General features: G+C 38.2%; 1 protein-coding gene across 9 annotated transcripts in view; it reads right to left on the bottom strand.

Annotated features, from left to right (window-relative positions):
• Nucleotides 1-24,964, bottom strand: part of plekha7b (pleckstrin homology domain containing, family A member 7b) — a 291,689-nt gene that overhangs the window by 216,732 nt on the left and 49,993 nt on the right. Inside the window, exon 1 of one of the 9 annotated variants that reach the window (XR_007424777.1) lies at nt 3,910-4,223. The exons of the other annotated variants lie outside the window; for them this stretch is intronic. The gene's annotated coding sequence lies outside the window, so the exon portion shown is untranslated. Of the gene's footprint in view, nt 1-3,909; nt 4,224-24,964 lie in introns of those variants that run through there. 9 annotated transcript variants of the gene reach the window in all.

Raw genomic sequence — 24,964 nt, 5'->3', positions numbered from 1 at the left:
ACTGACTGCTGATTGGCTGTCAGCTGGACCACAGACAGGAAGTGCTGGTGGTGGACAGGTGACAAGCACAGCAATAGGGGTAGAATGGGTAATAGAACGTACGGCAACTTCATCTATCTTCCGTCTGACATGCAGATCCACAGCGCATCCCAATGAACAGCAGCACACAGCGTGAGCACTTCTACGCTTGAGTAAGAGGCAATGCTGTATAAAACAGCATGAGCCACACTACAAATATAAAGTCGTACTAATTGTTAGCAAGGCAAAAGAAGAAAAAAAGAAGTCATACACAATACACAGGAAAGAGAAATCCTTTGCAAATAAAGGACGGAACCAGATCGAATACTCGGCAACTAGCGAGTGAAGTGCAGGGTATATATAGTGCGTGTAACAGGTGAATTCAAAACTCAGGTGATTGTGGTTTGGGAGGTGTCATGTCAGTATGGCGCATTTTGGGCAATGGAGTCCAGAGATACAAGATCGCTGGGAGACATAGAACTGCTGAGGTAAATTCATGATTGAAATAGCACTTGACTAAATAAATGTATGTTTACAATAGCAATGCTAAGGTAAATTCATGATTAGAATAACACTGCTGAGGTTAATTTTTTTGATTAGAATAGCACTACTATGGTAAATCCCTGATTAGAATAGCACTGCTGAGGTAAATGTATGATCATAATAGCACTTCTGAGGTACATTTCTGATGAAAATAGCACTGCTAAGATAAATATACGATTAGTGTAGCAATGCTGAGGTAAATTCATTTTCAAAATATCAGTACTGAGGTTAATTCATGATTAGAATAGGACTGCTGAGGTAAATTAATGATAATTTAGCATTGCTTAGGTAAATTCAGTATTAGAATATCAGTATTGATGTTAATTTATGATTAGCATAGCACTTCTGAGGTAAATTCCTGATTATAATACCACGGGTGACGTAAATCTATCATTAGTGTAGCACTGCTAAGGTACATTTATGATTATAATAGCACTGCTGAGGTAAATTTATAATTAGAAAAGCACTGCTGAGGTAGATTTATGATTATAATAGCACAACTGAGGTAAATATATGATTAGAATAGCACAGCTGAGGTAAATGCATTATTATAATAGCACTACTGAGGTACATTTCTGATTAAAATAGCACTGCTAAGATAAATATATAATTAGTGTAGCACTGCTGAGGTAAATTCATTTTAAAATATCAGTACTGAGGTTAATTCATGATTATAATAGCATAGCTGAGGCAAATTTAAGATTAGAACAGCACTGCTGAGGTAAATCCATGATTAGTATAGCACTGCTGAGGTAAATGTATGTTTAGAAGAGCACTGCAGAGATAAATGTATGATAAGAATAGGACTACTGAGGTTAATTCATGATTAGAATAGTGCTGCTGAGGTAAATTTGTTGTTATTATACCACTACTGAGGTAAATTCCTGACTATAATAGCACTGTACAGGGACATGTATGACTAGAATAGCACTGCTCAGGTAAATGTATGATTATAATAGCACTAAGGCTTAAACCATCCTGTTTGTTTTGCCTACATAAGTAAGGAAATTGGAAGCGGAAAGTATCTGAAATCTGAATTCTGTTATCTGAGAAACACAAATCTGAACCCGGATCATCCCCGGGCTTTCTGAGAGTTCTGGATCTGTCCTGTTTACCTGTATCTACAATCAGAACACACACACACACACACACACACACACACACACACACACACACACTTACACACACACTGCTGCTCTAGTTAAAGAAACACCAGTACAACAAGTTCAACTACTCTTGAGGAACGTTCAGTTGAAATGTCCAAAACATTCCCAGAACTACATTTCTAACATATCACTGTAATAGTTACTTATGAAGTCATTAATATGAATAAGCCTGAAGATATAATTAATAACTTCATATCCTCATAATAAGCCAGTAGTTTATATTAACAAGACAAATAGGACAATGTGACAAGACCATAACAATGCGACTGAAGGCCAATTTATACACTTAAAGTAATTAACTAAAAATAAAAAGAATAAAGCTGAAAACCTTTTTCAAAACTCACTGATTCAATGAGAGATACTGCTAATATAAAGGAAAATTAAATAAAATTAATTTAATTAGACACTGGATAGGGCTGCACAACATTGGAAAAAAAATTATATTGCAAATGTTATTTTTTCACCGATATATATCCCAATATTAAACAAGGACCCATGATGTCAGCATCCCCGCCCCCACCCATGCACTTTCTCGAGTCCAGACTCAAAACCCGAGGAAAACAGCAAAACAACAGTAATCAGCCCTTTAATCAGGCATTCAAATGGCTTTTTAAAAGGTAAATAAGAGCGTTTGTTTTTCTGGGATTAAAAGCGTGAATTCAGCTGTAACTGGAAATATCTGCGCTGCAAAACTGTGCTGGACTGAGGTGCACCGCTTTCCACACGTGCTCACATTTACAAGCACGTGCCCAACCATGTGGATGGAGGCCATGTGTGCGGTTACTTTGTGTTTACACCTTCCCGTCCCCCCCCTCGCTCTTCTCAGGCAGCAGCAGCCTGTCACTCACACAGACACAGAGACAACGCTGTGTATCTACTTCTTGTGACCAGAATCAAAACACTGCAACATGAGGTGTTGCCTTAAGTTGCATTGCACAACCTGCGATGTGAATACTGCGTGTGCACACATCGCAATGACAATGCTTAAACAATATATTGTGCAGCCCTATCACTGGAGATGGAAAGACAATTTTATTTAAATGTCTTTTTGGTATTTACTTGTACTGTTTTGCAGTTTTTGTCATTTTTGATTTTTGGGACCGATCTGGCACAATATTGATATCGGTCCGATATTGACACAACTAATGTATAATGAATAAACAAGAACGATCCGCTTACTGATCCAGATTCCAGTTCACATTTTGTGCTGGACCATAAACCTGCCTTAACATCAACACAGACACACCACCGATCCAGATTCCAGTTCCACATTTTACACCTGCAGCAGTTCCAGCCTCTGATCCAGCTAAATAGCTGATGCTTTAATCCGAACAGCTGATTGTTTGGAGATATTTTAGTGTAGATTTGCTGAAGAACAAGACAGTTAGTTGTAATGTGAGGGCAGCGTGCTCAGGGTTGGTGGTAATTTCATTAGCAGAATAGCACTGCTGAGGTAATTTAATGATTAGAATAGCAATGCTTGGGTAAGTTCACGATTCAAATAGGACTACAGAGGTAAATGTATGATTAGAATAGCACTACAGAGGATACTGTATGATTAGAATAACAATTAGAATAACAATGCAGTGACTGCACTTGATACTTTTAAAGTTCTTGAAATGTTTCGGATTGACTGACCTTCTCTAAAAAAAAAATATATATATATATATATATATATATATATTTTTTTTTTTCTTTACTTAGTTGAGTAGTTCTTACAGTTCATTGCTCTGAAACACATTAAGAGGCAAGATATTAAGGAGTTAACTGAAAGTCATTCCAGTTGATGCAGAGATGTGCAAAACTGTCGTCTAAGAATGTAAAATATAAAACATATTCTGGTTTGTTTAACACTTTTTTTGGTTTACTAAATAATTTCATATGTATTTCTTTATAGTTTGGATGAGTTTAGTATTAATCTGCAATGCAAAACATTTTAAAATAATGAAAATTATGTGAAAATACTGAAGTTAACAACAATATTTTATATCCTATGTTGACTACAGCATAATTTCACACTATATACACTGTATGTTATTCCCTTTACACTAATGATAAGCACTTCTGGTGCACGCTGCATCACTAATACAGCTCACAAGCAACTTTCCAGCAGCTACGTCCGTCACCTACGTCACCCGGAGCACCAGAGCACACCATGCCAAGCAAAGGAATGGGTACACACCTGTACGCCACGGTGCAGACGGGCTGTCCTGGGTAAACCGCGTACTCCGAGTAGCCCTGAGGGTTCCACATGCTCGCTGCAGGTGTGTGTGTGTGTGTGTGTGTTTGATCCAGGAGCTGCCGAGCAGAGCTGCTGGTGCTGCAGCTCCAGTTTCATTTAAACACTGTTCCCGCTCCTCGGGTTCTCCCACTCATGCAGCGATGCAGGGGGCGGAGGAGGAGGAAGAGGAAGAGGAGGAGGAGCAGCCGGTAAAATATAGAGAAATTTAAATACACAGCGAACGAGCTCTGCCCAGAGACACCATCACACACACACACACATACCACACACACACCGCTCTGATAGGGGAACCAGCGCAGCCTGAGGCAGCCAGAGTGATGTAAGAGATCCCCACACACACACACTCTCTCGCGCTCGCTGAAAGCCGCACACACACACACACACACACTCGCGCAGTAGCAGCTCTAAGCCCTGCCTCGGCTCCCCGCACCTTCTCGAGTGCTTTCGTCACGCCGTGACGTCAGAGCGTCCGCTTTTGGTGCACTTCAGGATCTCTGCCGATGATGTGCTGGCGTGAACTTGTGCAAATCAAGCAAAACATTATGACCACCTTCTTGTTTCCTCGCCTATTATCCATACACAGCTCTGGAAAAAAATAAGAGACCACTTAAAAAGGATGAGTTTCTTTGATTTTACCAAATTAAAAACCCAAATTTTTGCACCAGGAGTAAAGCAGCATAAAGTTATCCAAAAGCAGTGTGTAAGACTGGTGGAGGAGAACAAGCTGCCAAAGGACGCATGAAAACTGTGTTTAAAAACCAAGGTTATTCCACCAAATATTGATTTCTGAACTCTTAAAACTTTATGAATATGAACTTGTTTTATTTGCATGAGGTCTGAAAGCTCTGCGTCTTTTTTGTTATTTCAGCCTTTTCTCATTACAAGCTGAAACATCTTGTAGATAAAGTAAAGTCAGAGTTAGACGCTCTGAATCTGTTGATCACAGGTTTGTTTGTTGTCTCCACCAAGAAAATCGGTAATTTTATTTTTTTTTTACTTTGGTTGAGATCCTCGGACAGTACTCTGCAAGATTGGCCAGCAGACTTCGTCTGAGGGAGGGATCTGTACCTACTGTCCATGGAAAGTTAACAGATTAGGGTTTTTTGCTTATATTGAAGCTAAGCATGAACTATGTTGTTTGTGTTTTGCCTTTTAGCACAAGTGATTAGCGTATACATGACGTGGCCAGAATCAGTTTATTTGCATAAAACGCAAAAAACTTTCAAATCATTTTGAAAGTGAGATCTTTATCTTTATGTGAGAGTGAACATATGTTGTATAGACCTTTTCTAACTAAAAAATAAATATATGATTATCAATGCTGGCAGATTAACATGTAATATCATGGTATATCAATATACCACTACATTTAATCAATCAAATAAAGCAATTAAGTGGATTAAATGTATAATGACAGCGAATACTAACATGCTTTACTCTCATATATTCATATATTAGACTGAACAGAGAGGATAAGAGGAGTGAGTGCAGAGTAGAGGATGATATAAGCAAGATTTTACTGTGGGTTGACAGAAGTTGGCAGGAGGAAGCAGCGGAAAAAAGACGAACCGAACTGAAATGCAGATTGAGAGAGAGAGAGAGAGAGAGAGAGAGGATAAGAAAGAGAGAGTGAGAGAGAGGATAAGAAAGAGAAGAGGAAAAGAGATTCCAGCTTTTGAAAGGGCTGAATCCATGAGCTGGCGGAGCTCCAGCTCAGAGAGAATGATTACACGCGGCTGTAAATGGCTGCTGCTATCAGCTAATGAAAGCCGGGTCTGCAGGTAACGGATGAGTCCAGAACCCTGAGCTCCTCCAGAGGGGGTCCAAAGCCGGTTCTGCCGTCCCCAAGCCTTTCAGCCTAACTATCCAACCCCCTACTCTACCCTCTAAAAATGATGAGTTTCTTTGATTTTAGCAAATTAAGAACCTCTGGAATATAATCAAGAGGAAGATGGATGATCACAAGCCATCAAACCAAACTGAACTGCTTGAATAAATTTTTGCACCAGGAGTAAAGCAGCATAAAGTTATCCTAAAGCAGTGTGTAAGACTGGTGGAGGAGAACATGATGCCAAGATGCATGAAAACTGTGATTAAAAACCAGGATTATTCCACCAAATATTGATTTCTGAACTCTTAAAACTTTATGAATATGAACTTGTTTTCTTTGCATTATTTGAGGTCTGAAAGCTCTACTTTTCTGCAAATAAATGCTCTAAATGATGGAATTTATGAGAAATGTTGTCTGTAGTTTATAGAATAAAACAACAATGTTCATGTAAGTCAAACATAAACCTATAAATAGCAAAATCAGAGAAACTGATTCAGAAACTGAAGTGCTCTCTTAATTTTTCCATTAATTCAATAATATTTTCCATTATTACATTATACTCACACTACTTAGCAACTCCATACCAACCACGTAGTAATGTCCTTGCAACCACCTTGCATTGTTGGAATTGCACTGGACTGCACAATAATTTGTGCTTAAAACAAATTACCTTTTTATGTTAGATTGTTGCTATAGTATCCCAAGTGGTTGCTATCGTGTTGCTAGGGGGTTGCTCTTGTGTTGGTAAGTGGTTGATAAGGTGTGTTGCTAGGAAGTGGAATCCAAATAACGTTTGGCTAACAGAGCAGTGTCTGTCTTAGCGATCTCTTAGCAACCGTGCACCGAGTGTCAGGGTGTCTTTGCTATCTTAACGACGGGAAAAGTACACCTTGCATGGCTCGAAACACACAAGAAGACATGTGTTAATTCTCCTAATTAATCATGGGTATGTTTAATTTTGGGCGTAACATGAAATAAACCAATTAGTGTGTCACTTTCCTTTTCCTTTAAGAGCCAGATGAGCTCTGACTTTGGCGGATTGCTATTTTAATGGCGCAGCCAAGATAGCAATGAACGTCTAACTGTTGACATCTGTCTAGGTTGTATTCAGGTAGTCAGTGGTGCACCTGTGTTTTCCTTTGCCAAGATAGAGATAGCAATAAACCAGAAATTGACCTGAACACACCTAATTTCTAGGCCACTATGCCCATCAAAGTAGATATATTTAGAAGCAGCACTGTTGCTATTTAAACAACACAGGTGGAATCCATAAAAATAGACTGTTGACAGGGTATAAGATAGCAATGAGCTAGGTCCTCAAGTGTTTCCCATGAGTTTATATCAGTGTATATACTGTAAAAATATATATTCTGACACAATATACACACACTATTCCCTAAACTCACTGGGAATCAGCAGCCGTTGGGGCTATGCAACCTGCAGTTTAAGCAATTCTGTCAATGATAATACAGCATTAGCGCGCTACGCTACATATATAGCGCAGCAAACACTGAGTGTCAGTGAGCAGACAACTCAAATGAAGGATGAAGGGATGATATAAAGTGAAGAGCACTCCAGCACTCCAGCACTCTCACAGTTAGCCGTTAGCGTTCCCCTGACTGGTAATAAAGGCATGCAGTATGCAGCAGTAAACGCTGCAGAGCCTTCCCCTTTTACATATACTACTGTATACACAGCACAGCCGCAGGACCCTCTCAGAGCTCTCAGGACTCTCAGGGCTCTCAGTGCCGCATACACACCGTCCAGCTAATTTAAGGCCAAACCAATTACTCCCAGGTCTATAAACAACATAACCGCGCTGAGCTGCTCCCCTGCTAAAACGCTATGACTGCTTAATTAACTGTCACCAGCACTGAGAAGCCAGGGAACAACACTTCCACCGCCTGTTTAATTTGTTCACAAGTCTAAAATTAAAGCTTTAGTCCAAACAAGCTAATGCAATTAACAGCAAATTAAAGTAAACAAAAGCTGTATAGGTTTGAGCCATATCCACATTTTAATACCATTACACCGTGTTAAAACACGTATCATATATTTACGGTATTATCAGGGGCATAAACTGTGTTAACGTGGCTACAACAGCATCAAATTCTGGGTTATTTTTAAACTTGATCAAATACAAAGTTCAGTTTGTTTACATCCACCTTGTAACACCCTAGCAACCAGCTGGCAACCACTTTGCAACACCATAGCAACCTGCTGGCAACCATTATGCAACAACATAGCATCCATCTAGCAACACTTTAGCAACCACTCAGCAACACCTCAGCAACCTCTTTCCAACCCCATATCAACACCCGAGCAACCAGCTGTCAACCACTTTGCAGCACCATAGCAACCACTAAAAATTTAGTCTGACGATAGAGAAGAAGACTTCACTTTGCTAATAAGCATAATAGCTTGCATTCTTTTCACCATAAAAAACACACTTAATTCTGTCTTATGTCTGACTGAAACTCTCACATTTATACACTGTTTTAAGTTACTGTAGAGAAAATTGTACAGTGTTTTGTTTCTTCTGAGTGTTTAAAACGTTTATTACACAGAACGTGTATTATAATAAATAGAAACAGACGGTTCCCACCAATCTCTCTGGTATCTCAGGTGGTTGCTATGGTGTTGCAAAGCCGTTTTTTAACTGATTGTTATGGTGTTGCTGAGTGACTGCTAAGGTGTTGTTGGTTGTTGGCTAAGGTGTTGCTAGATAGTTTCTATTATATCCAAGGTGTTTGTAATGGTGTTTCAAAGTGGTTGCTAGCTGGTGGCTAGGGTTTTGCTAAGTGGCTCCTAAGGTGTTGTTAGTTGTTGTCTAAGGTGTAGCTAGATGGTTTCTACTGCAGTATATCCCAGGTGTTTTTTTTATGGTGTTGCAAAGTGGTTGCTAGGGTGTTGCTAATTGGCTGCTAAGATGTTGCTAGATAGTTGCTATGGTGGTTGCTATGGTGTTGCTAAGTAACTGCTAAGGTGTTGTCAGGTGTTGTTAAGTGGCTGTTAAGGTGTTGTTAGGTGTTTATTACATCCCATGTGGTTGCAATGGTGTTTTAAGATGGTTGCCAGCAGGTTGCCAGGGTGCTGTGAGGTGGCTGCTATGGTGTTGCTAAGTGGCTGTTAAGGTGTTGCTATAGTGTTTATATGATATCCCAGGTGGTTGCTATGGTGTCAAAAAGTGGTTGCCAGCTGGTTGCTTGGGTGTTGATATGTGGATGCTATGGTGTTGTTAGGTATTTGATAAGGTGTTGCTAGATGGTTGTTGGTGTATTCCTGTTGGGGATACTGCTGTGGTGTTGAAAAGTGGCTGCCAGCTGGTAGCTAAGGTGTTGCTAGGTGATTGCTATGGTATCCCAGATGGTGGTAATGGTGTTGCAAGCTGGTTGCCAGCAGATTGCTAGGGTGTTCCTAGGTGGCTGTTATGGGGTTGGGAAGTGGTTGCTGAGGCGTTGTTATGTATTTGCTAAGGTGTTCCTAGAAGGATGCTATGGTTGTTGCAAAGGGGTTGCCAGCAGGTTGCTACAGTGTTGCAAAGTAAATGCTATGGTGTTGTTAGGTGTTTGCTAAGGTGTTTCTACGTGGATGCTATGGTGTTGCAAGATGGATGCTATGACAGTGTTAGGTGTTTGCTAAGGTGTTCCTAGAAGGATGCTATGGTGTTGCAAAGTGGTAGCCAGCTGGTTGCCAGGGTGTTGCAAGGTGGATGCTATGGTGTTGTTAGGTGTTTGCTAAGGTGTTCCTAAAAGGATACTATGGTATCCCAGGTGGTTGCTATGGTATTGTAAGTAGTTGCAAGGTGAATGCTATGGTGTTTTGGTGATGGTTTTTGGTGGCTAAGGTTTTGTCATGTGGTGGAAACATATTTTAAGTGTTTTTGTCATATGATCAAGAATATCATCATTACCTTAGAGTTTTATTATAGTTCCTTCCCACAGATCCCCATCTATGCTATGGTGTTGCAAAGTTGTTACTAGGGTGTTGCAAGGTGGATGCTATGGTGTTGTTAGGTGTTTGTTAAGGTGTTGCAAAGGTTTTGCCATATGATGGTAACATATTTTAATTGTTTTGTTTTGTCATATCGTTAAGAATATTGTCATTGCAAAAATATTGTTCTGAAATATTGTAATAATATTTTAGTGTCCACACATATTTTACATATAGTGAATTGCTGTTCCCTCCCACGGTAGACGTTTTCTTTACAGGTTAATGCAGTGGTGAGCATAAGTGCACCACCCCCACACACTGCTGTAATCATCATCCACGCTCAACAAACACACATCCCATACCTGCACCCTGTAAATGCACTCGCCGCCGCCGCTGTTCCCCGAGATCAATCAATAGCACATTTGCAGTTAAATGTTAATGGAAATCTTTTATACCGGCCTTCCATCAATACCGGCGGCGCGCTCGCTGCAGCGGCGCTGTTTACAGAGTGCTCCCGGCCCGGGTGCAGTGAGCGGCTGTGTGCTGATCAGCTGATGATGTTGACAGTTGATAAAACAGTTGTCAGGTCAGCGAGAGAGAGGCCGGTTTTATATCTGAGTGTCTGGAGACATAAAAGACTCATTTGTCAGTGCCAGGACTGATCTGTGCCGGCGGATAGCAGTGTGACGGGCGAGGAGCGGGAATAAATCATCATCTGGCGGAGAGATATTCAGCAAACAGCGCTCGAAAACAGCCTGCTGCTCCAACATCTCATCATGCATGTAAGCTATCAGCAGACTGCGCTACGCTAAATTATGCTCCACGGCTCTGTTCCATTTCACCCCCTGGCCCTACATAACACTTAGCCATTAGGGCTGCAACGATTAATCAATATAATCGACAATGACGATTATTTAAATTTGTCGAGTACAAATTTCATTGTCGACTAATCGTAAATTTTGTAACAGTGCTACATTACACAAAGTGCTGGGAACAATCAACTTAGTCTGTGTCTTTAAAAGTGCCCACACACAACAGAAAACATACTTACTCACTAAATATCAGCACTTTCCACATTTTAACAACATCTAAACATTTAAATGGCTTTAAAATCTCGTGTTCAGCTGTTTCTATTGTTTTTAGAGATGGGGGACATGGCCGAAATAATTGTTGACTAATCCACTAATCGATGCTGTGCGATATGAAGATAAATATCGTCCCTATCGTTTCTACAGTAATTTCATCAATTATTCGTGCAAATATATAAAGTAGGCTACGATGAAATGTATTGGCATGGTCACTTTGCATAAACTCGGTTTATATAATTGTTTAAATAAAGTAATCTTCACAAAAAAAAGCTTCATAATGTGGTTTTGCGACGTGACGCTTCTTTACGTTATTTGACGGACATGTGCGGACACGCCGGTTTACGACATGCTTTACGTTATTAAACTCATGAGAGCTGAACAATGGAGATGCAAAAATGAGCTACTGCATCTACCTCATCTGTTTTCATTTGATACATACATATATATTGCTGCAATAAAAGGTAGTAATTCTCATTTGTGAAAGTTGGCTTTAATGTCACTTTGAAATAAAGTTGGAAAAAAGTAAGCAATTACATTATTTTGTCATATTTTTCGAAGAAAAACTGAAAACATACTTGTATCATGTTGTATATCATGATATATATATCGTTATCGTTATATAAAAAATTGCATATCGTGATATATGATTTTTCCCATATCGCCCAGCACTAAATCGACTAATTGAAAAAATAATCATAAGATTAGTCGACTATCAAAATAATCATAAGTTGCAGCCCTATTAGCCATACCCCTCTGTTTTGCCTGTGCAGGTCTAGGGTTAAGGTGTCCTGATTCTTGTTAGTCTGGAGGGGTAGGTGAAGAGTGTGTGAGGGGTGTGTTCAAAAAAATTATTTTTCGATTTAATCGAATCAATTCTTAGAATTAGTCCATTTTCCCCCTATATGTGTACAGTTTTGATTTTTTGCGTTTCATCTCACGAAAACAACCTTTTTCAAGCTCCGCCCCCTGGCCTGGGTGATCAGTAGGCCTGTCACGATAAGATTTTTTTGCGAATGATATATTGTCCCAGAAATTATTGCGACACACAATATGAAGTATGACTGGCTAAAATTCTGTTCACTGTTATATATGTGAACAAGCATACAAATAAACACAATAGACGATATCACGATTATCAAAAATTATTAAGGTCATGTTCATTTATTGTCTGATAAATCAGTATCAGAAAAATTAGTACATGCCTTTATTACCTCAAGGCTAGATTATTGTAATGCGCTACTGTCTGGATGTTCCGGCAGTAACTTAAATAAACTTCAGCTAGTTCAAAATGCTGCAGCCAGGGTCCTTACTAAAACGAGAAAATTTGACCATATTAGTCCAGTACTATCAGCACTGCACTGGCTTCCAGTCAAATTCCGCATAGACTATAAAATTCTCCTGTTAACGTATAAAGCCCTACACGGACTCGCTCCTGAGTATTTACAAGACCTCATCTCCTGTTATGAACCACCGCGATTACTTAGATCTCAGGGTGCTGGTTTATTAGTAGTTCCTAAAATTCAGAGGAGCTCTGCAGGAGGAAGAGCTTTCTCTTATAAAGCGCCTCAACTCTGGAATAATCTCCCCGAATATGTTCGGGACTCAGACACAGTCTCAATCTTTAAGTCTAGACTGAAAACTTACTTGTTTAGTTTAGCTTTTGGTAATTAATGTTTTTCCCTTTAGATAAGGCTGCAGATTCAGGGGTTCATGGACAGAGGAAATTGTGGTAAACTGGGAGCCTCCATGTCTATGTTACCTTCTGGCTCTCTGCCTTTAGTTAGGCTGTTTTATTTAGATCTGCCGGAGTCATTTGCCACACTCTGATAATGTTTTATATTCTCTGTTTTACATAAATCCAGTCAAAACTAATTCCATCTCTCTGCCTTCCTCCGAGTTACTGACTGCCCACCTGTCTGACCCGATACCGCGGGATGTTGGACCCTCAGGCTCTCATGTCCTCTGTCCGGCCAGACTGGAAGTTTCTGAAGTCAGCTCTTCTCCTTCCACCACCACAGATCAGCTGCTCATCATCCATCTTACTCTATAAGCCATTAGTGGAGCTGCTATACACCTGAATATATAAAACCTATGTGGATGTATGAAAGACTTTTTTAAATTAATTTAAAAGCCATTTGACCAGTGGTAGGATGGTCCCCCCTTTAATGTGAGTCTTGGTCCTCCCAAGGTTTCTTCCTCCTCCTGCAGCTCTGAGGGAGTTTTTCCTTGCCTCCGCGCTCACTGGGGGTTCTGTATTATGTATATTCTATGTTTAATGTTTTGCCTGATTCTTTGTCCTGTAATCATGTTTCTGTAAAGCTGCTTTGTGCCAACACCAGTTGTAAAAAGCGCTATACAAATAAATTTGATTTGATTTGATATTGCAATTATTGTGACAGGCCTAGTGATCAGTAAAGCTCTTCTGAATTTCCACTCACTGCTGCCTGTGTTTATAGTTAAACTAGTACATTTAACACTGTTTTATGCTGTTTTCCATTGTTGTTTTCACCTGTATCTAACATAAGACCTCACCGTCTGAAGCTACTATTAGCTTAGCAGGTTAGCTGATTCTCCAGGAAAGCTAAACACCCTTAAGCCGGATTTCCAAGTACCAAACGCGGCTAGTGCTCTAAACTAACCCCCGCCGGTGCAGAGGAACAACTGATTCGACCAAATTCAAAACCTCTGGAAAATAATCAAGAGGAAGCTGGATGATCACAAGCCATCAAACCACCAAACTGAACTGCTTGAATTTTTGCACCAGGAGTAAAGGGATAAAGTTATCCAAAAGCAGTGTGTAAGACTGGTGGAGGAGAACATGATGCCAAGATGCATGAAAAAAAAAAACGGTGATTAAAAACCACCAGGGTTATAAAACCAAATATTGATTTATGAACTCCCAAAACTTTATGAATATGAACTTGTTGTTTTCTTTGCATTATTTGAGATCTGAAAGCTCTGCATCTTTATTGTTATTTCAGCCATTTCTCATTTTCTGTAAATAAATGCTCTAAATGAGAATATTTTTATTTGTAATTTGGGAGAAATGTTGTTTGTAGTTTATAGAATAAAACAACAATGTTCATTTTACTCAAACATAAACCTATAAATAGCAAAATCAGAGAAACTGATTCAGAAACTGAAGTGATCTCTTCATTTTTTCAGAGCTGTATGTACTTAGAGATTTGGTGGTAATAATTTAATATTCTGACACTATTCTTGTTGCTAAATGCAATCAAATATTCAGTAAGAAGTATTCAGTGAACAGTAGAGACAGTTATTGCAACAAAATCAGGATAAACTCTTTTTAATAGCCATGATTTCAGAAGAAAGAGTGAGTGGATGTATTCAGAACTGCTGGGTGGTGATGGGTCTCATTTCACACACATTAGCTGATGAAAGTGAACAGAAATAAGTCCATTAGAGCTGAACAGAGGCTTTAAATACAGATATTCAGTCTCAGGTAGAGGACAATCCTCAAACTTCTAAACTTCAAAGTGTCCAAGGCACGGTCGGAAATCAGACTGACATCCAGAGAAAGTGGCGAATCAGTTCGTGCAGAGGAAATAATACTGCCATCGATACATAAGAGCAGCTGCAAAAACACAATATGAACTTTAAGGTGCTTCAAATCTTTATTTAAGCATTCTCCTTTCACTGGTTCCCCATAAAGTATCATGTTTGTAATATAGATAATAATGTCAAGTTAACAATCTTCATAATAATAAACGGTTAAAGTCTGAAGTAATGAAGTTACTGCTGTGGACACTGATCATACAATAGAAAATCCTAGCTATACTATCCCTATCCTACACTATTTAACATTTAAACAGCCTATTTAAAATTAATAACAGCTACAGTGGCAAGAAAAAAATATGTTTTCTCCCTACAGATTTTAGACAAAGATAAACTAAGTAAATATAAAAAGCAATCATTTTATCCATTAAAGGAAACAAAGATATCCAAACCAATCTAGCACTGTGTGAAAAAGTATTTTTCACCTAATAACTTGTTTCCAGCTTTACTGATAACTGGTATCAAGTCTTTCACATCTCTGTGGAGGAATTTAGTTCCATTCTTCTTTACAGATTTTTTTTTTAATTCAGACACATTGGAGGATTTTCCAACATAAAAGTCCTGTTTAAGGTCATCCACAGCATCTCAATCTCAAGACTTTAACTAGACCCTCCAAAACCTTCATTTAGTTGTTTATTTATTTATTTATTTTTTATCCATTCAGAGGTGAACTTTGTGGGTTCGTGTGCTTTGGGTCATTGTCTTGCTGCAGAACCCAAGTACTCCTGAGCTTGAGGTCACTAAAGAACAGATGGACGGATTCTGATTCTCCTTCAGGATTTTCTGGTAAACAGCAGAATTCCTGCTTCCATCTATTACAGCAAGTTAAAGTCCAGCAGCTTCAGACCATCACACCATCACACTACCACCATGTTTTACTACGTTCAGTATAATGATCTTTTACTGAAATTATGTGTTTTGTGAGTTTTATGCCGGATGTATCGGATGAAAATACACCTTCCAAAAAGTTCCACTTTTGTCACGTAAGTCCAAAAAATATTTACCCAAAGTCCTGAAGATCATTAAGATGTTAGTTGGTAAATGTGAGACGGGTGGTTACGTTCTTCTGTTTTTGGTCAGCAGTGTTTTTTATCTTGGAACTCTCCCATGGAGACCATTTTCACCCAGTCTCTTTCTTATTATTATTGAATCATTAACCCTGATCTTAAAGCTCACCTTCCGTCGTTTTTTCTTTCATTTTAAAATGTCTAGTTGTGGTCTCTAGTATGAATGAATGACATGTGAGCTGTTTTTGTAAAAAAAAAAGTGCTCAGGTGTCTCTGTATAGCTCTTTTTTTAATGGACTGTTTTAGGGGTGTGTCCAAAATGACCGGATTCCAGCTTTGCTCATGAATATTCATACATGCAAACAGCATGCAAATATCTCTCCTCTGATTGGCTAGGAGCACTGCGACGCCCCTCCACCGCTCTGCCGCTCACTGTCTCCCACCTCCTAACTGATGAGCGGTGATGTTGCGTCGCTTCAGCTCCGCCTCTGGGAGTTTCTCGAGCCAAGGTGGGCTGGTCTGTGAGTTTCTGCCTACGTAGGCAGAAAGATAATTCAAAATTCACCCGTTTTTCGGAGGGGGGATTTCTTTGCTTAGCTCCTGCAGACAATGGGGGCTGCAAAACAGTTTAATGTGCAGGTGTACACATTCAACTCGGAGAGACCTACTGTATTCCACAAAAAACAAGAAAAATCGGATTTCCGCGGAAGGTGAGCTTTAACTGAGGCAAGTGAGATCCTGCAGTTCTTTCAATGTAGTTCTATTTTGTGACCTAATTTTTAGTAAGTAAGTTTTGTGCTTCTATCACAGTTCAGCATAAACTAGCTTGTTTGCTTTTTGCTATTTAGCACAAGCTAACACTAACATGTGGAAAATGCTTAGCATAAACATGGCATCGCCATAAATATCCCCTAAACAAGCTCATTCAAAAAGTGACTAAAACTGGCAAGAACTGAGCCGCCGTGGGATTGTGAACATGTTTGGTATAGCCCACAGATCTATTCTAACTCGTGTACAGAGAAGTATACCACGTCCTCTTTAAGAATGGATGTAAATACTCCCGCTGGTTCTGTAGAATGAATGCATGTGTTTGTAAAGAAAGGGATTGAAGACAGGATGAAGAGTCAGCAGCAGCTGTGAGCAGTACAGAATCACTGAACAATAGAAACTGTGTGTTTCTCTGTTTTCCGGGCTGTTATCCGCTCAGTCTCGCTCTGTATCAGTCCTAATTTTACCACCTCATCTCTCAGGTCGGTACAATGCATTTATCGGCTCATTGTTTCTCACACAGCTCCCTAAATAATAATAACTCTCTGTCTCTATATGAATGGAATGAATAGAGTACGGACGTCTTGGCACCCATCAAAGGTAATGAAATAGGTAATAAAGAGTAGGGGTGGGCGATATGTCCCTATATTAATATCCTGATATTTCAGGGTACATTGCGATGATGATATTCTTGGTGACAAAACACTAAAAAAAAAAAAAAAAAATATATATATATATATATATATATATATATATATATATATATATATATATATATATATATATATATTTTTTTTTTTTTTTTTTTTTTTTTTTTTTTTGCAAACAACAGTAACTTACCAAAAGTCAGATTTTGTATAAAAGAAAAATAATGTTACAGAATAAATAACATAAAAACAATGTAATCTACCACAATATTAAAGTTAATATGAGGTAAAGTAAGGATACCATAGCACTCTTGGCAATGTCGCAGTAATCATCTGGAATACCACAGCAGCCACCTAGCAACCACTCAACAACCACAAAGCAACCACTTCTGAAACTATAACAGCCAGGTTTGAATTCAAAAGCAACCACCTAGGATATCACAGCGACCACTTACAGTATCAATTCAATTGCAAGCATTAAGCTAAATCACAGCAACCACCTAGGATACCAAAGCACCCACCTAGCAACCACCTGCAATGCACTTTTTTGTTATCGTTTTCTCTCAATGACTGGTCTAACATTTACTGATGATCTCAACCCAATACCCAATTTTGATATCTAAAGCTGGGAGATTGCAAAAAATTCGTACAATTACACACTTTTTTATTAAAAATGTTTTCTTGTTTTATTTTTGTTTTATTCAATGTGTTTTCTTGTGTTTTCTCTATGATTTTTTTACCTTGTAAATGAATACTGAAGTGATCCATACTACAAAAGTGATTTTAGGGTGCGTGGGGAGCTAACTCTTGCTGTTCCTTTTCTTGTGGAGGTCCTGATGAGTGCCAGTTTCATCATAATGTTTTGGATGGTCTTTGCGACTACACTTGAGGATACTTTCAAAGTTCTCTCAAACACATTAAAAGGACAAGGAATTACTACTTTATACAACTGGGAAAATACAAAGATGTGCAAAGCTGTCACTTAAGCAAGAGATCTCTAAAATAATCTGAAATCTAAAATATATTTATATTTATATTACATCTTCATATATTGTATGACTTTAGTATTAATCCACAATGCAGAATATTTTTAAATAATAAAAAAAAACACTGAATTTATAGTGTGTCTACATATTTGTAATTTGAGTGGTAATACAGGTATCGATATGAAAAGTTTAAAACCCACAGCAAGTGGTGAAAGTGATCATGCACTGCTAGAGCTGGGTGATATGGTAAATGAGGAGATTTTTATAATTGTATTTGCAATGCTTTAGCAGTGTCATTTTTACACTCTCTGAAAAAGAAATGGACAGTTAAGTCAAAGTTTTTAAATTAAATTATCATGAAACAATAAAATAACCTTATCAATCAATGCCTACTATTAATGTTGACTTACCATCTCTACAATAATTACTTGTTTAGTGTGTGTCCATCAATTCATTACAATATTGAGTTTAACATTAAGAAAACGACTGCTCGTTATGCATCATCACCACTTTGGAGAAAGTCACTTTAAGTGCACTTTTAGTGCCTGGTAATGAACCGCCAATAAAAAATAATCTATCTATCTAGCTTCTATTAACCCTTGTGTGGTGTTCATATTTTTGTTACTCGTTTACTTTGTTACTTGTATTTAATTCAGCAAAATTAAGCAATTCTACATTAAAATGCTTTACACATGCTTGCTTCACCTAAATTTCAAGCAATATCAACAGCTTACATGGTTAATATTTGCCCTTTACCTTTCTTATGTTACATTTCTTTTAAAAAGTGCTACTCTTTTTTTATATTAGTTTTTAATAAAATATAAAAAAAAAAAAAAAAAAACCTCAAGATAAGAGTAGAAAATTTGTTTAGTTTAAAATTTACAAATGAAGCAATGTTTATTAGCCCTTGGCCAAACATACTGTGCGTGTGTTTATCGAAAATGTGTTTTGATATATGTTTTTCACAAAAAATGAGCCAATGCCAATGAGTTTGAGTTAGAAAAATATTTTTTAGTATCATTTGATGAAAAATGAAAACGGGTCCCACAGACCCGAACACCACACAAGGGTTAATAAATCTGCCTGAATCTGGAATTTAAAGACAGGATGAAGAGTCCTTCCAGCTTACCTGTCTGTGCGCTAAACCCGGGGTTACGCCTTCTTTCCCAAAGAAGGAAAAATATGCTGGAGCTTCTTTTCTTTGGTATCTTCTTCAAGCTTTGAGCTCAAATCTCATCACAATAAATACACAGTGCTTTCTGAAGATGTTCTGTTTCTATACAGCTTTACTGTAGATCTACCAAAGCCTGGTTTCTTCTGTGAAAGTTCCAGCAGACTCCAGAAGAGCACGATGCCGCTCACTGGCTGCTCTCACGCGAGGTTAGTCAGCGGAGGAATGCAGAACAAGGTGAACGCCAAGAGAAGTCGAGTGAAGCCACAGGCCTCGTACACCAGAAATAGCCACGATTTCTCAGCGTCCAGCAAAGGAGAATCGAAGAACTCGACCCCAGACTGACCTCTGCCTGCTCCCGGCCGGCCCCGTGTGCTGCTAACCCGCCCGCCGCCGCTCGTTTGTGGAGCTCGCGAGACGTGAAGCGTTTCATCAGGATCAGGCCGGCAGAATTAGTGCTGCTTCAGCCTGGGCAGAAACCACGCAAGTCACCCGAACTCACCCCGTCAGCACCTTCTCCGGCTCCCCAGCGAGCTCCAGAAGACAGTGGGAGAAAGGGGGAGGGAGGGCTGGGGCGGAGGAGGAGGTGGAGGGAGCCTCACCTCCTAACTCAGTAGAGTAGAGTAGAGTACAGTAGAGTACAGTAGAGTTGAGTACAGTACAGTAGAGAAAAGGAGGAAGAGTCTCGAGCATCCCTGCATCTCTGCATCTCTGCATCCCGACAGTCGCTCTCAAATTACACCTGCCAAAGATTTCTCCACAGCCCAGCTCATACAGATCAGCAGGAATGATGAGTGCGCATTCCGGATGCAACCAGAACCTTCCTGTACAGAACTGAGGCTAAAAGGCTGAGCAGAGAGTATTGGGAAAACAGAGGCTCCCCTCTGAACACCTTGCATTAAGTGCAATCTGTATCTGATTATTAGTGCTGGGCGATATGAGAAAAATCATATATCACGATATGGAATTTTTTTAAATATGACAAAATAATATAATTGCTTACATTTTTTCCAACTTTATTTCAAAGTGACATTAAACTAAACTTTCACAAATGAGAATTACTACCTTTTAGTGCAGCAATATATATGTATAAAAATGAAAACAGATGAGGTAGATGCAGTAGCTATTTTTTCAAAATTATACAGGTATTTAAATTGAGTTATCAAATAAACTCAATTAACATTTTTTTTAAGTGTCCGTCAAATAACGTAAAGCAGCGTCACATCGCAAAACCACATTATTAAGCTTTTTTTGCGAAGATTACTTTATTTAAACACTTATATAAACCGAGTTTATGCAAAGTGACCACGCCAATACATTTAATCGTAGCCTACTTTATATATTTGCATGAATAATTGATTAAATGACTGTAGAAATGATATTTATCATTATATCGCACAGCACTACTGATTAGTATATGGATGTACTTTGATGTGTAAAGTTTACTTAACAAAAGTTTTTGCTTTTTTTTAAGTAAATTTAATTTCATGTGAATTTAAGTAACTTCAACTCGGTTTCAAGACTTTTCAAGACTAAACTTTACTTAATTTCTGCATACAATATTACCTAATTATAATTACTTTACATTTAAATTTAAATATTTTTAGTTAAAACACAAATTTTAAATATTTACATAATCTCAAAGACTTATTTTGTAAACAGACCAAGTCTCACTGTCTCAACACATGGTTGCCATGTAATACATTATTTTAAGTTTACTAGTATATAGGGGTGGGCAATATTATATCGTATACAATATATCGTGACACAGAAATATCGTGATATTAAAAATCCATATCGTGATAATAGAGATGTTCTGTCTTAAAAGTAGTCTATTATTTACTGTGAAGCTTTAGGTGTATTTATTGTATAATTGTTTTAGTTTGCAGTTTATATGCATGCACTAAATATTCTGCAATATTTTTTTTTTGCTGCATTATATTATTTTATGCTATATTATTTATTTTGCCACATTATGATTATGCTGTTATACTATTATACTATATTCCTAAAATTAATTATTTATTTTTCTGTTTTCCTATATCGCCACGTATATCGTTATCGCAAAAATACCCTGAAATATCGTGATATTATTTTAGAGCCATATCGCCCACCCCTACTAGTATAAAGAATGTATTACATGCATCCATGTGTTGAGACAGTATAATATGTGTGTTTTAACTAAAAATATTTACTATTTACTATAAATATTTAATATTTCAGGAATTATAATACATTATTTATCATAAAGTATTTGATTAATATAGTATAAATTAATGAACTCCTTCCTTCAAGATGCTGAGAAAACTATTCCAGGTGACTCTCCCTCATGAGATTAAACTACCAAAAGTGTGCAGATCTGTCCTCAAAGATACATGTGATATTAAGAAGAATCTAAAGTATAACAAAACATATTCTATTATATTTGCAAAGTAATTTTGCACGTGTTCCTGTAATTAAATTAAATTTACAATGTAACAAAAACATTGTAAATCATAAAAAGATAGAGGAAACATTGAATGAGAAGAAGAGTTCAGTTCAAACTTGTATATCATCCATTTGTAGCTTAGTATCAAAATAATTTTAATAGGAAATTGCCCACAAAAAGTCATTTTTTATGGCAAAAATGAACTTGTTCTCTGTCCCAAACCTGACTTATGTATGAGATCTTGGTTTTAAAGACTCATTCAAGCGTGGGGTAGTTAGATGTGGATCAAAACTGGCATGTTGGTCCAACTGTGCCCGAACCCGACAGCAGCAGAGATTAGTAAAAATGCTCCACACACAGCCTGTATAAATCTTCAATGAGCTGGAGCACATCCAGCCCAAGAGAGCTCATCACTCACTCGGCAGCCTGGCAGCGCCATGACCCCGCGTTATGATACACCCGGGTACCGGTCTGGACCTCAGACAGACTCAACAGCAGTCCCTGGTGGAGGAGAGTCTGTCTGAACCTCGGCTGGAGGATGATTCACTCAGACACTCAGATTACCGTATCCTCAGGGTGCAGATATTTCACCGGGGTTTTAATGCCCACCGAGGCTCTGCTGTGCCCACGGCTCCAGGCTGCGTGCCCTCAGATCAGAGCAGGGTGGGCAGGTTAAGCCTGGTGGGCCTGAGATCTGCAGACCTGTATCGCTGTGACCATAATTAGGTCATAAATTGCAGCAATCGATGATACCATTACAGCCTGTTCCTGCATTACCTGCAGTCACACACGCTAATATACTGCGCTCTTAAGTGTACTGTGCTGCTAGCACTTGATATAGTATATTCCCGTATTTTCCTGCCTATTTTCTTGTCTATTTTTTGATATATAAGGTGCATTATGCAACACTAGTAAGGAACAAGGGTGTCGCCAAGTTTCCTTTATAACTCAACAGATCTTGCCGCTGGGTGGAGGTGGTATTAGGTGGGTATGTCAACTGGTAACACTTTATAATAACTTTCATTAATATACTTTAAACTAATGATAAGTAGCTAGATGTTAACAAAGCATTAGTTAATCAGAATTTGAATATCAGCAAATGTTTACACATGACAATTTATTTGCATTTATATTCATATTTAGAAATATTAACAGATTTTCCAACCTGACAAATGTTTATCAATTGCAATTAATTTTGCCAATGCATTTATTAGTATTTTCACACGTTAGCTTAACTTTTTTGTTCCTTAAAATGTGAAAAATAATTGTTATCAATCTTTATTTAATGATATATTATTATTATTATTATTATTATTATTATTATTATTATTATTATTACTTATATTAAAAAGTGTTACGGGTTAACTAACTTAAGTAAAGCAAATTAAGTAAACAAAACTGTAATTCATATATATATATATATATATATATATATATATTAAAAGTCAAACGAATGCTGTATGTTAATCTACACAGATTTTTCTCCTGTTAATTTGCATGAGTGAAGTGCTTATGTTTATTTAGAGTAAGCTTACGTTTCAAGATTTCCACAAAGAGTGCAGCATTAGCATTAGCATTAGCGGTTAACCGCTAGGGCTATGCCACCTGACAGTGCAACACTGAGTGTTTTCCGGTAATCCAGGGCGATATTAGCTGGCTATTCGTCCCACGTAGCTTGTTTTAACATGATAAATGTGCAGGCTACAGTCCAATACATTAATTTGCCTCTGAATACTTGCGAAAGAGCTTGCGTTAAGCAAGGTTAGCGGCTAATGCTAATGCTGCTCCAGCAGTGCTATCCGGGGTTAGCAGCAGGCCACAGGCTGATAATGGTCTTTTGGGGAAATACTAATAAAATAAATACTAATACTAAAATTTGGGGAAATTAAAGAATTTTAATCCCAATAAGAAGTCCCAATCCAATACTCCAATACCTACGATGAACTACGATACCCAGAATGCACCGCACACTCACATCAATCCCTGTACACGATCAAATGATAATGCACATAGCACATCACCAGAATATTGACAAAAAAAGCATAATATACGTAGACGCCTCATAGACTGACGCCGCCTGCTGGAGATGACATATCAACACGGCCGCCATATTGGATGGGTCTCCCATGCACCCCAAATGCATTTATTTGTACTGATGAAGGTGTTTAATACACCTATATTAATCACAACTCCACCAATTTATACCCGATTTTCACACGGTTTGGTTTGTTACAAAGAGGAGAGATGTAGTAACGATACAAGACGCTGTCACACATTACAAATACCTGCTTTCATGCTAAAATACTTTGAATTATGCTCTTTAACAAAGACAGACATATGATATGCCTTATTAATACGTGTATACATTCATTAATTATATATTTTATTGAAGAAACAAGTTTTACTGTTCATTTGAAATTATTTCACTCTCTCTCACATGCACATATATGAAGGCACACCAAATTATAAGCTGATTTCTATCAATGAGGGGATTTTCTTTTGATTTTTGGAAAATTGAAGGATTTTAAATGCACCTTATAGTGCGAAAAAAACCCTTAAAGCCCTGTCAATGCTGTGACATGATGGTTGTATGTATCATTCAACCATAGACATGATAACCGCCTTTACAACAGTGGGTTAAAAAGCTATTTACTCTCAAAAGTGCATTTAATTTCATAGGTAAGCGTTTCTCTCAGGCCTAAATCTCCGCAGAGACGAAGGTTTATTAAGGGTTAACTTTATCTAGCATTCAGTGCTGTATCTTTATAACTAAGGCTGTATCTCTGAAAACATTTTGTCCTTTGAGTTTAAGAGCTGTAAAACTGACTGTGGGGGGGAGGGGGGCAGGTAGGCATTCTCTGCTGCAGTGCTGCTAGCCAATCGGAGGCGATATGTTTGCATGTAAGAATATACATGAGTAATAGCCGAAATCCTGTCTTTCTTCAGAGACCTCTAATTAAATGGAATAAAGCAGGGCTAAATAGAAACACCAGAGCACTTTTTTCACAAAAAACAGCTCACGTGGCGTTCAATCATAATACAGACCACAACTAGACATTTTAATTTTTTTTTTTTAAAGATGGAATAAGATCTTTAAAAAAGCAGTCATATTTATAAGCTCATTTATGTCATGCTAGCATGCTAGCGTGAAACGGCTTTGCAGTGAGCCTCTATAGACCAGTCTAAAACGTCACGTACCTTTAAACCTCGTCTCTACAGAGATTCAGGCCTGAGAGGAACGCTTACCTACGAAACGCAAGGGTTTATGTGTGTTGGGGTCTTTTGTCAATTTATAGCCGAAATAGCAATGAACGTCTGACTGTTAATGTCTGTCTAGGTTGTATTCAGTCAGTGGTGCACCTGTGTTTTTCAATGCCAAGATAGCAATAAGCCAGAAATGTACCTGAGTACACCTCATTTCCAGACAAACACGACTATCGGCGTAGATATAATCAGAAGCACTGTTGCTATTTAAATGATGCAGGTTAGAAGGTGTAAAAATAGACTTTTGGTGGGGTGTAAGATAGCAATGAGCAAATGTCAACAGGGCCCAAATGTCA

Source organism: Astyanax mexicanus, chromosome 16 (genome assembly GCF_023375975.1).
Source record: "Astyanax mexicanus isolate ESR-SI-001 chromosome 16, AstMex3_surface, whole genome shotgun sequence".
Classification (NCBI taxonomy): Eukaryota; Metazoa; Chordata; class Actinopteri; order Characiformes; family Acestrorhamphidae; genus Astyanax; species Astyanax mexicanus.
Note: the sequence above shows the minus strand (reverse complement) of the source record. Positions and strands in the feature narration are given on the sequence as shown.